At 40.8% G+C, this 11,236-nt stretch overlaps 1 pseudogene; it reads left to right on the top strand.

Annotated features, from left to right (window-relative positions):
• The first annotated feature begins 1,430 nt into the window (after positions 1-1,430).
• LOC104506823 lies at positions 1,431-10,572 on the top strand (annotated as a pseudogene).
• The last annotated feature ends 664 nt before the right edge of the window (positions 10,573-11,236 follow it).

The raw sequence follows: 11,236 nt of genomic DNA, 5'->3' as shown, positions 1-11,236 counted from the left end.
TTAGTCTTTTAGATTTGACTGGGGTAGGTTGAACTCCTTAATCAGAAGGTTGAGAAAAAGTCTCTCTAGACACTCTTGTCTCGTTGCTTTTCTGTTAATGATGTGATTCACAGAAGAATAAGATGGCTACACCTTCCTCCTTTCTCTTGATTCAGAAGAGAGATTTTTAGTTCTTGGTTAATGCAAGACATTAAAACTATTTTGTACTTTCGTTTCTTGATAGTACATAATACACCAGAGACACACAAATAAGGCACCTCAATTTCTTGTGGCTCAAAGTTACTGGCAGCTTTGAAGTGTGTCCCTGTCAGGAAACATGAACGTGTGGTGCAGCAATGAGACAAGTTTAGAGTGTACTCAGTACTGTGGTCACATCTGGATTCTAAAGGTACATTTTGTATTTTACACTTCCCCATAGGTAAGATCACAGTACCTCATGGATCATCATCAGTGTCCCTGTGTAAAGCACACCTTTGGCCTGACTGTGTTTTGACTGTGTTACAACAATACTCAAATATGTCAAAAACAAACAACCAAACCAAACAAAAACCCCACCCCACAGCAAGAAACTTACTTGAAAAGACACTGGGGGTTTACCTCATCCTGTAAAGCAGTGATTCAGGGTTGATTTTTAAGAAAATATTGTTCAAGCTGTTGTCTGTTTTTACTGGAAAGGTTTTTATTTTCCAAGGAAAAATGATGACTTTTCACTATACATCTTTGCAACTGTGCACAGGGTTTTAGCCTGAAAAAATAAAGGCAGAGCCTTTTTGTATGTGGTGAAATCTTTGTTCATTAGAATAGCTACACCTAATTTAAGCAGTGTAGACTGCTTCTGTGGATCTGTCTTGAAAGCAGCATTGATGGTTACAGAGTTGTCACTCAAAGCTATTTTGCAAGTGCACTGTAATCCATCTGGGGAATTGTGTGCTACTTGCTGTAGCTGTGGCTTTCAGTCATCACTGTGTTAGTGACGGATCAAATAAGTCAGATAACATTGTTTCTGCTCCCAGTCTGAGGGCTGTTAAACCTCCTAAGAACTTCAGAGATCGCTGTCGTTATGTGAAGAACCTACTACCTTCAGATACATAACTGCTTGTGTTGCCTATTTTTCCCCTTGCAGATTGAGAGAGAACCTTTTCATAAATTTGCTGTTCTTGGAAAGCAAATTAAAGGCATAGCTAATGTTGTTGAAGCACAGCCATAGTTCTTCAGTTATTTTGGCTCAACTCCTGTTAAAACTGTGAATTGATGTTAAGTCATAGCTGACAGGTTTGAACTTGGCAGATATGAATTACATGAATCATCTTTTGGAATTCTGTTTTGTCGGAAGGAGAATAATACTGATAGCCACAGCTTTATAAGAAGTTCAGCCATAGTCCTCAGGGCTTTTACTGCTCTTCTAGATCATCTCACTGTGGTGATGCTAGATGTCAGTCAGCCTTCTACTGCACAAATCTCCCAAACAACTACTCGCTTTATCTGTCAGCAGAAGCCCAGTGGTGTCATGAAAGGTTAATACCACATCTGGTCTCCAGCCTTCTGGTCGGCTGATCTAGTTTTACTTGAGGCCGCACACTTTAAAAAGGAGTCACTAATTGCACCCTGTAACTACTGGGTATAGAATAAGGTACAACTGTACTGCAATGTAGCATACAGAAATAATAAACAGGTAAATTTAATTACCAGCTCATTCATTGTGTTCAGTCAGACTTTGTGATCTTCCAGGTCCTTTCCAGCCTAAACAATTCTATGATTCACAGAACGTTAAAAGGTGAAATATATAGTGAGCAGCTCAAAATCAAGACAGCAAACCAACTGATTTTGTGAAGCATAACTACGTAGTTATTTTCCACTAACTCTTCCATGTAGTGTTTTCCTTACACATGGCAGGTAGGGTTTGGTATTGCAGACTGCAGAGTTTTCTCTAGTCTGTCTCTGATAAATACTTTTGCAGCTGGGTTGCAACTTTCTTATATGTTGTTTTGTTAATGATAAAGCCAAGGCCACTATGTTTAACCACAGCACACACATTTTTTTACTACTTCCAGCAATTTGGATATATTCCTCAGCATGCAGCCTACACATGCCATTGTTTGATTTCATGGCAGAATGACCAGAGCAGAACAAAAGATTGCTATTTATCACTGGACTCTCCTGTTGTTGTTAAGGTATCTCCTAGGCTTGTGTGGCTACTGGCTTTTTTCCCTTTGCATCACCAGCCTATGAAGCAGTGAACCTATATTAAACTTGGCGATCTTACCTTTATTACCGATGCTTCCAGAATCAAATACTCGCCAAAATAACCCAAAGTTAATGGTTTCAGTGTTCAACAGTCTCACCAAAATATGAGCTGCATATTTCCTCCCCTTCTCCCTGTACAGGACTGTATAGTAAAGAAGCTGTTTAAAAAGAAGAGTGGAAGAAAAAGAAGTAGTAAGTGGACTGTAGAAGTGTTTTATTCAAAAAATAGTGTAGGTTTGCTGGCTGGGGCAGCAGGCAGAGAGGTGGTTGGTTCCTATGTAATTGCACAGTTGTGCCAGGGCTGAAAGGTTTGTGCACATGAAAACAATAAACGACTAATTTTCATGCCAAGATAGAAGTTTTCAGATGGTACTTAATGGTGTTGGTTGCTGTTGCTGTTATTGGAAGCCAGTCTTCCAACAGATCATTTGGAAATTGGTTTTCCTAAGTGTCTTAACTTTGCCCATGTTACCAAACCACAGTAGTGGGTCTGCTGCTCTGAAACTCAAATTGCACCAGGCTTTCTCATGTCCTGTGTTAGAGGGGCAAACCGCTGTCCAAGCTTCCAGCACAAGAGATATGACTAAGGAGACACCAGGTATTACACTCTGGAAGTCTTACTGCTAGAAGTTTTTTAAGCCCTTGCAACTTTTCATGATTTTTTAAAAGTTAAAACCAGTCTTAAATAATAATGGGAACTGAGCAGAAGGTTAAAGGAGGATAGAAATAGCCTGTAAATAATCCTACCCATTGATCTGTGGTTATTCAGAGTTGTCCATATCCATTAGGTACGGACTGAGAAGGTGGCAGTCTTCTTACTTTGCAGCTTGGGTAGAAGTTTCTATCAACAGGTATGTGACGGGGTATTTATCTGAAGTTACTGATGTAGACAAGCTCACAGCGACATTAAGTAAAGACTTGCTCCTAAGCACAGTAAGGGAAAGCTGGGTGTGGGGTTTTTTTCCCGGCTGATCTGTTTTCTGAAGGTCTGATTTAGCTATAAAGACATCATACCCTCTCCTGTCTGTCCAGCTGAGCAAAGTCAAACTTCCCCCTCCTCCCTTTCCAAAACTACTGTGCTTTTATGCTTTTGAATGGTTTGCGCTGTGCCCTGTTAAAAACAGCTACAGAAGGTGAGTGGAAAGCAAGAGACGCTTCCACTTGGCCCAGATTTGGAGAGCTTTCAGGCTTTCCTGTGACCCAAACTATTTTGAGTCAACCCTGCAGTTGGTAAAGTCTCAACTACGATGTGGTGGACATTGTATTTCCATGAGACTGGTATGCCCATTAACATGTTACTTCTTGTCAGCATCATCAGGTGTGACTGTGTATTGGAAGAATGCCATTCTAAAACCAGTGAACCACTTAAAAAGGAGGAGATTAATAAAGAGCTTCGGCCCTATATTCAGGAGGATGATTCAGGATAAATCAGAAGGAAACTTCCAGTGCTTGATATTCTTTGCTACTGGGAAAATGTCACAAAATAGAAATGAAGCTGAAAGTTACAATTTGTTTTTAAAGCTAGCTTAATGAATGAATGGATTTCAGATTCTGTCTTTGCAAACATGACACAATTTGTTTTGCACTTACATTCTTTTTTTGAAGTAATCTTAAGATGTAAAAAAATCCTCCAACTTTTCATCTTGTTTAAAGATGATTACATATCCAAAAAAGTAGAACTCTGAATTTTCATTTGTGTCATGTAGATGTGTATCCGGGTGTGACTTTTCTGCTGTGTACACTGTCCTCTATGCATCAAATTGCAAATATGTGCTTAAACTGTACTGCTGCAAAATATGAATGTGGTGGCCTTTATTTGGGCAAACCATAAAGATGCAGAAGACTTAATGGACTTGAAAGCATTACAAGGAAGCTATTATTCAACAGACTGTAGCTTTCGTTCATCCTGTAACTCTGTAATAAATGCAAGATGTTGAAGGGAAAGGAGCCAAATATTAGTGTGGTCCCAAGAGACCAAACAAATGATGGAGCTACTTAAATTTGTCATTCTTCTCTCGTGATTACACTCAAATCTGAAATGTACACAGATGTTATGTCTGTATAGATAGTTTGTGTTTGCTTCTACTTTCGGTTTACTGAGCATTACTGAATCTTTTTGGTAATGTTTATAATATAATGGTTTCCTTTTTTACTTTTTTAGACTTTTGTGGGGTTTTTCAATGTCAGTTCAGCATGTGTTCCATTGTTGCAGTGTATCAGTGTAGTGGGGAGCCGTTGCATTAGCAGGGTGGTCTTGCCTTGCGAGTTCTGTGGGCGAGGTGCCAGCTTTGAGTCACGCCGAAGCATAATGGCACGGACAGGGCCTTTCCCCTCACACAGGCATGTTGGGTTTGCAGTCAGCTCTATGGCTTTGGCCACTGAAGACGTGGGGGTTCAAACAGTGGGCCCACTCTATCTTAGCTGCAGCGCAACAGAACTGGTCCTGTGTGCGCAAAGGAGTCTGGTGCTCAGATGGACTCTATCTGGGGGAAAAGGCATTCATGCCTTGGACCTCTGAAAAGAAAAAAATGGGGATTTGGGCTGATGTATAATCCAGAAAGTTGGAAGTTGCTTAGCCTCCCCTGGTGCTCCCCATCTGAACCCTGTAGTTGCTTACGGAATAAGGATCTCTAGCTTGTGGAGGTCTGTTATAAGAGAGGGAAGTGAATGAACTTTTATGTATGGCTATCATATGTCAGTACAGATTTTTTTGTAAAATCCCATCTGTGTGTATTTCCTAAGACCATGTTTGGTGACCTTCCTGCATTGGAAGAAATCTGGGATTTGTGATATGAAGGCAATCCTGAATAAAACTCTCATACTGCCATGTACGTGCAGACTGGCTGTGTGCTTCAGTGAATCTCTTTGGGGTCTTTCCTTGGGGCTGTTTTACCATGTGTCTGGGAGCCTGAAAACATGAACAATTCCTCAGAACACACCCAGAAAGATTTTTGTGGCAGAAAGAGTGGCAAATTGATGTGTAGTGGTTTTGCATCTTTGATTCTTGGCCTAAGGATAAGGCTGCACCAGAAGGGGTGCTGGCCTGGACACAGACTTGGAGAGCTGTTGCACCTGACTGCACTAATACAGAGATGACAGCAATTTCAAAACACAAGGAGCTATTCCTGCTCAAGTGAGTTAGCCTTAGACAGTGTTTGTCACATGAGGAACTAGTCAAGCTCTAGTTAAAATATTATCTATTTTTCCTGTGTCTTAAAGCCTTCTTGTTCTTTCCTTAAATAGACCTCCAGGTGGTGAAAAAAATAAAGTCTTTGGAAAATGCTGACACACCAGTACTGGGCAGTGATACATACCTCCTAAATCTGTTTCTCCCTGTAGCACTATGCTTTAGCAGTTTTCTTTAGCAGAAACGCTTACATTCTGCAGCTTCTTCCGCCACTGGGAAGAATTAAATCAGAATTAAATCCCACTGAAGAAGTCAGTGGTGTTACACTGGTACAAAAGCCAGTGTGCGGTAAGTCAGGAATCGTTTGTGAATTTTACTGCATTGGGTATATGGAATGAAGCTGCTGGCTGGTTTGGGAGAATTAAAACACCCTCTGTGTCAGCGTGGATGTGTTTCTGTCAGAAGGAAGCTGTCACTCAAAGCCAAGCTGTGCCACACTCATCATGAGTAATCATGGATGCTGTATGTGCAGAGCAATGTTCCTCCATCTACGGGTGTTAGACTGAGCACGATACAGTTTGTCATGCATGTGAATGCTAGGAACCAGGCTAGGAGCACAGCATGCAAACTGGGGAGCTGCTTGGCTGTGCAGGTTCTGTGCTACCAGGGGGAGCAGTAAAACCAGTGCGTGATCGTGTCATAACTGTTCTTGTCTCCTGAAGCTAATTGTCCAACACCAGCAGTTCGGATATGAAGGTTCCGGAGGTGACCTGTATTGATCAGCTGTCTTTGACTGTCGCAGACACATTGGTGGTGCCAAGCCTTTTGTGACGCATGATAAACAGGTTGAACCAAATTTTCCCCGTGGAAAGGGATGTTGCCTGACTTTAAGTAGTTACCAGCGTGTTAGTTCAAAATCCAAAGCTGGCTGTTGTTTTGCTGTACCTGTAGTCTTAAGAAAGGGGCTTTTGAGAAACAAGAGAACAAATCTTGTTATCCACTTTACTTTTTATTTTAATACTAAAGGGATAAAAAAAACCCATAATGTTTCCATCAAATTGTGCATGAGTTATGGCCTACTTCTGTTCAGAATCAATATATTTGCAGTTTATGTTGTAGGCTGCTGATGAGGAGGTTGAAGCCAAAGGCTGTGAAAGATGATCAAATGTTTCTCGCAGTGTGTGTGCTTAGGCTTAAAATTGACCTTTTCGTGAGTTCATGAATGTGTAAAGTGTGCTGTATGTGGCTGCACAGATGAGCACTCGGGTTTCCAGGTAGTGGTAAACCTTCCCTGAGGTTTAGAAACTCCATACAAAGTACCATACGAGGTGCATTAAAAGCATATCATTAATCACTTTAAAACAAGATGCTAAGGCTGCCTGCTCTGTACAACCAGAATGCAAGCTGTCCATTGTTACGTGAAGCCCTGTTGTTTCTAATTAAAGGTCTAAGAACAACCAGCTAATCCAGTAATTTGATTGTTTCAAACATCTTACTGTCTTATCACAATGAAAGAAGATCTACATATTTCCTTCTGGTGCAACATTGCTATAGTGCTGCAAGCACGAGCCATTTTTTTTGTCTGACCAGTGGTGATAAAGAAGCAAATGATACCTTACGGGCGTTTGCAGCACATCTACAGTCAGCAGAAGTATATTTTTGTACCGTACTCTTGGTGTTATTGCAGGAGGAACAAAGCTCTATACCATCACATTTATCTCCCATACAGTGTAAAATAAATGACATTATTAAATATTTTGTTTTCATACTTGTCTCAGAATAATGCAAAATTTAATGTAGTTGAATGCAGAATGTTCAGAGTACAGAGGTTTGAAAATAAAATGCTGCATGGTTTTTTGTCTACAGCCTAGTATCCCAGGAAATACTCCTGAAATCTATTTTCGTGGGATGTATGTTGCCACTGACCATTTTGTGCTCATCTTTCGCTGGTGCTGTTATTTCTCAGGACAGTGAGGATACCTGCCCATTCAGAAATGCATTTCATTTAGTTTTCAGATGAGGATAATGCCTTTATGGGCGTAGATGGTAAAGCAACAGTGTTACACTCTGGCATTGCAGGAGACAGGCCCTGCTCTCAGAATCTAATGATAAGCTGAATATCCTTGAGAGAGAGAGTAGTTGAAGGAGGGAACTTAGAACACTGTTTTCATGCTTTGAATATTTACATTGCCTTTTTAGTATGGTTAACAAAAATGGTGTTTAGGTTTGCTCTAGAAATAAAAACAAACATATAGGGGTGATGTGGCAAACAAACTTAGCTGTGTGCTACTGCCCCAATAACTGCACAAGGTTTAGGTTGTCTCGCTATTTCCATCACAAATCCAACTTGCATAATTTTTTTCAGCTATAAAAGTCTGCTTTAGTCTGACACTTGGCGAGGTGTTTCTCTTCCTGAGAATGAACTTTCTTCTTTTTCAACTGAAGTGTATCTGAAATTTTAATTTCTAGGATTTTATAAGAACTTTCAGAGTATTAGCTGCTGTAATACTAGTGGGAATGCTGAAGTGATTCTCCAGCAGAAGGATAGAGTGTGCTTGTGTGTAAAATACTGAAGATTTAATGTACAATGAGATATGTTGTATTATCTGTCTAGTTAAATCACCCTTTGTGGAAAAGGGATTGTAGTGCTTGTCATAACAAGCAAGTTAGTTGCCCAGGGAGATGTAATACAAAACCTTGCCAGCATTTGCTAATCTTGACTTCTGCAGTATTGTATCTGCTCCTTTGCTGACCTGATCTGAGTGACTTCGGTTTGTGTCACGCTGCAGTGAATGGTGGCGTTATGATGAAGGTACAGTAGGATTAGACTGAAACCCCATTATCTGGCCAGTCCTCAGGAGATATAAAGGGATAGGTGTCCTGCCTTCTCTGGAACTACTCGCCATCCAGAGGAGTGCAAGAGTGATTTATGTTAGAGGCATTTTGTTGTAGAGCTTCCAAACAAAGCAGTGGGAATGGCGTGTATTAGTCTTCTGTGTCATAAAAATAATTTTGGTTATGAGCACTTCTTTGCCTCTTTCGCTGAGTTCTAGCACCCCAGTCTGTGGTTTGGGTGTATACTATTTGCCTTCTGCAGTTTGAAGTGCATTAACCATGGCAATCTTTTTTTTTTTTTTTTTTTTTGTAGGCCTCTTGAAAATAGTGTAGTGAAAGGAGGTACCGCTTTCCTGACTTTTTTTCATTTTGGTTCCTAGCAGACTTGATATCAAGTCCTGCCCAACCGTTGGCTGGTGACCAGACCTAGCTGTTGTTAACAGGGAGAGAATTGATCCACCCAGTATCTTTCCTTCATCCCTGGGTTGTACTTCATAAGAAGTGCTTCAGCCACGCGCTGACAGCCCTGTGACAACAGCTTCAGCTGCTGTAGCATGCAGTTATCTCAAGGGATTTCATGGAGCTGCTGTCCAGCAACTTGTCTACATCACTGTTCGTATCTCAGCTTTGTTGAGTCCTTTGTTCTACCATGTACTTCCTCTGCTTGTCAGCTCTCCAAATCTGCACAAGCGTGTGTTTTACCAGTCTAGACCGATTGTAGGACATGAGTGCCTTATGCTTTTTCCATTCTTCATGCAGGATTTCATAGCAGTAGATCACTTGGGATGAAAACTAATACAGCTTTAAGCTCTTATGTTATCAAGATACTGCTTTCATAAACTATTAAGTTATTACAGCATTTTGGACAGTTACAGCTGAAAAGTACAGCTAATGAATAAGTAACTGTGTTTCTGTGCGCTGATGAGGTGTTATTTTCTGACCTTAATATCAAGATGCAGTGAAGTCTTCTAGCTTTACAAGTAGGTTGAATATGAATTTTCACCCTTTCAAGTGTGGATATGTTATAACTTGGTTCAGTGCAATTGGTGTATTAGACAGCTCCTGTTAGCAGGTACTCCTCCTGTTTCACTGTTCCAGACTTGCATCACGCAAATAATTTTGCCTATTCAAGTATTTTTTTCTGGAGTTCTGTAAGAACATCAAAAACATTGCAGTCTTCCCTCTGTACTGGAAACCAATGTCGCTTGTATGTAGAGGGATGTCATGGCAATGTGTGTAGTTGAACTGCCCAAATGCAGTGTCGGTTACAAAAGCCATCTCGGATGTACCCTGCCTGTGCTCACTTGTGTCTGTGGGAGGCCTTCCTTCATCTCTTGAGTTTGGGTCGGGGTTTAGCTAGTGAGAGTACAGTCAATGTTTCTTTAAAAAAGGTTTGTGCATTGTGTGTTGCCTTTATTATATAAATGTAGTATTTTGGTGTCTCTTTAATCATGTTATTGATGAAAGCTGGATTAACTATTAGTGTATTCATGTTGCAGGTTTCATACAACCGTTGATGCTTCTGTTCAGGACACTTTAGTCCTGTGACTAAGAGGTTGGGTGCTTGCTATTAACCTCTAGTTCTTTCTCTCTCCTGCCCCTTTTTTTAGAGGCCTTTGAGTCTTTGCTTCGCTTTGCTGAAAACCGCACAAGTTCCCTGTTTGAGACAGCTTACAGACCGATGGCAAAAGAAGCAGCAGAGCCTGTTAAAGAACTTTTTACAGACATCTCTCTCTACATTCTGGGCACAGAGACTACAGTGGAAAGTGCAGTATTACGGTTCTTTGACAGTCTCTTTCCTCTGGTGTATAGTCGGCTAATAAACCCAGGAATTACAGATTTATCAGAGGACTACACAGAATGTCTACGGCTTACAAGGCAAGACATAAATCCTTTTGGACGCTATTCTAAAAACATGGTTACAGAGCTGTCAGAATCTCTTTGGGCAAGTAGGATGCTCAGCCAGGCCCTCAGTCTGGGCATCGAAGTGATAAATACTACTGAACATGCAGCTCTCACCAAGGAATGTAGTAAAGCTCTAGTGAAGATGCAGTACTGCCCGCATTGCCAGGGTCTGACCCTAATCAGGCCCTGTGTTGGATATTGTCTAAACGTAATGAGGGGCTGTTTGGCCAGTGTGTCAGAGCTGGATGCACAATGGAGGGAGTATATCTCCACGCTGGAATATCTGACTAATGAAATAGCTGCCTCACATGATCTGGAAATAGCACTGACGGGAATTCGGAACTCCATCAATGAAGCCATCCTGCATGCACAGCTGAATGGACCGCAGCTCTCCGCTACAGTAAGTACTCGCTAATTATTCTCTACTCTCATTTATCACTTTCATTATTTGATGAAACATTTAAACAAGGTGGTGTTGTCTTTGCATCAGTTTTTAGTCTTGATCTTTGTTTAATAGTCCATGAAAACATTACAGATAATTATGATGGGGTTCAGTAGAGTCTGCTTTGAAATGAAAGGGGGGTGGAAGTTTGTTCCTAGAGAGGCAACCTTGTAAAGCAGACAGCTCTGTCTCATCTGCAGGATTTTCTAAATACTAACAATGTATTTTCATACTCTAACATATCTGATTCTGTAACTCTAGGGAGCAGTTTTCCCCTGGCATGTATTTGTAGTGCGTGCAGACATTCCACAGGAATGGGTGTAAGGGGTTAAAGGAGCGGGTTTCTAAAAGGCAAAGACATCAACTGTTTCCTAACTTTACAGTCCTTTTATTTTTGGGTTGACTGAGATGTCAGGAAGGTAGTACTGCTCTGCACTGAGTACACCTGTCATAAAAAAGTTGGAAAAAGAGGTTGAAAAAGATCAAACTTATTTGACAGCACTTATGTAAGTAAAGGATAAAAATACACTTAAAGTGGATCCATTTTTCTAAGTGGTACGTTAAGGATGAACAAAATAGGATGGTAGAACTGTCTCATAAATAATAGCTGTGTATGACTGGCAGGTGTTCTCTCAAGGTGTTGAAGATTAGACCAGAAATTATTGAGATGACTGACGGTGCAG

The sequence above is a fragment of the Eurypyga helias genome, unplaced genomic scaffold (genome assembly GCF_000690775.1).
Source record: "Eurypyga helias isolate BGI_N326 unplaced genomic scaffold, ASM69077v1 scaffold41312, whole genome shotgun sequence".
In the NCBI taxonomy this organism is placed as follows: Eukaryota; Metazoa; Chordata; class Aves; order Eurypygiformes; family Eurypygidae; genus Eurypyga; species Eurypyga helias.
The sequence above is the reverse complement of the archived record's forward strand: the minus strand, read 5'-3'. Positions and strand labels throughout refer to the sequence as shown.